This window comes from Mirounga angustirostris, unplaced genomic scaffold (assembly GCF_029215605.1).
Source record: "Mirounga angustirostris isolate CCGP_5_RB_7025 unplaced genomic scaffold, mMirAng1.0.hap1 SCAF_14, whole genome shotgun sequence".
NCBI lineage: Eukaryota > Metazoa > Chordata > Mammalia > Carnivora > Phocidae > Mirounga > Mirounga angustirostris.
The window spans coordinates 74,741,914-74,742,667 of NW_026991722.1; the positions used below are offsets into that span (position 1 = coordinate 74,741,914).

General features: G+C 50.3%; 1 pseudogene; it reads right to left on the minus strand.

The window, feature by feature from the left end:
• Positions 1 to 100, minus strand: LOC123853322 (U6 spliceosomal RNA; annotated as a pseudogene).
• Positions 101 to 754: the final 654 nt, after the last annotated feature.

Consider the following 754-nt stretch of genomic DNA (forward strand, 5'->3'; position numbering starts at 1 on the left):
TCAAACATGGAACGCCTCGTGAATTTGCGTGTCATCCCCATGCAGGGCCCACACTGACCTTCTCTGCATCATTTGTAGTAAACGCACTGCCGAAGCGAGCACCCTCCATTCAGATGTTGAGGGTCACTTGACTTTGCCTTTGGCAGCTGCCGTTTTCTGCCTCCTGCCTGATGTGACACAGGGTCCACGTGTGGCTCTGCCCACTCTGGACCCCTAGGGAGGGGCCGAGCAAAATCAGCTTCATTTCTCCATCCACTTTGCCAGGACAACCTCATTAGGAGTCCGTTACACTTTGGAAATGCTAAAACCAAATCACTCCATTCTCCTTTTTTTTTTTTTTTTTTTTTGGTCTTAAAGAAAGGAGAGCGGGCCCCCTTTGAGAATCACAAAAAGTGGGTGGCAAGAAAGGAGGACCGCCACGCAGAGACCCCGGGTGTGAAAGGAGAGAGTAGAAGTGGTAGAGTGTGCCGCGCTTGGCGGCATTCAGGCAGAGCTGTGGGCTTCCACCATTCCGGCCCCGAAGCCACAGCACCTGTTTGGTGCAAGCCAGCTCAGTCCCCTTGCAGTGAGCTTGGGGAATCTATTAGCTTTGCCCCTAAAGTTAGATTCCATGCTGTCTCAGAAGAACGGTAGAGGGAGAGAGAAGGGGTGGGATAAATGAGAAAGAAGCTAGGAAAAGATGTGTACTGATGCCAGAAAAAAAACGAAAGCTCTTTGTGGGTTTACTTATGCAAAGTAGAGTGCAAATACCTTG